The sequence below is a fragment of the Chrysochloris asiatica genome, unplaced genomic scaffold (assembly GCF_000296735.1).
Source record: "Chrysochloris asiatica unplaced genomic scaffold, ChrAsi1.0 scaffold00026, whole genome shotgun sequence".
Lineage (NCBI taxonomy): Eukaryota > Metazoa > Chordata > Mammalia > Afrosoricida > Chrysochloridae > Chrysochloris > Chrysochloris asiatica.
Window position 1 is genome coordinate 22,866,278 of NW_006408544.1, and position 1,039 is coordinate 22,867,316.

The following is a 1,039-nucleotide window of genomic DNA, read 5'->3' on the forward strand; positions in this document are numbered from 1 at the left end:
ATCTTGGATAAAATAAACATTAAGGCAAAAACCACCATAAGAGATAAAGAAGGACACTATCTCGTGATTAAAGGGTCAACTGAGCAAGATTACATAAGCATAACTAACATCTACACTCCAAACGAAAGAGCACCAAGATGTATAAAACAAACCCTACTAGAATTGAAGAAAGAAATAGATAAATCTACAATTATATTGGAGGATTTTAATACACCACTTTCAAAAAGGGATAGAACAACCAGAAAGAAACTCCACAAAGCTACAGAGGAACTAAACTGCATAATCAACCAACTTGACCTCATAGACATGTACAGAGCATTCAACCCAACAACAGCACAATATACACTCTTTTCCAGTGCACATGCAACATTCTCCAGAATTGACCACGTGTTAGGTAACAAAGCACGCCTCCATACATTTACAACATCAAAAAACTACAAACATCTTTTCATACCACAATGCCATAAAATTAGAAATTAACAATAAGAAGACCAAGGAGAGAAAGTTTAATACATGGAGACTGAATAACACCCTGCTGAAGAGTGACTGGATAATAGAAGAAATTAAATGTGAATTCAGAAATTTCCTGGAAACAAATGAGAATGAAAACACAACATACAAAAATCTTTGGGACACAGCAAAAGCAGTGCTGAGAAGACAATTTATTGTGATAAATGCACACACCAAAAAAGAAGAGTCAAAATTAACACATTAACAAAACATCTCCAGCAACTAGAAATAGACCAACAGAGCTAACCTGCAGTCACCAAGAGAAAAGATATAATAAAGATCAGAGCAGAAATAAATGAGATAGAAAACAGAAAAACTATAGAAAGACTCACCAGGACAAGAAGCTGGTTATTTGAAAGTATTAATAAAATTGACCAATCATTGGCAAACCTAACAAAAGAAAAGAGGGAGAAGACACAAATAACAGGCATTAGAAACTACATGGACAATGTCACATGGAAGCAAAGGAAATCAAAAGGATAATAACAGAATACTATGAAGAGTTATACTCCAACAAATTTGAAAACTT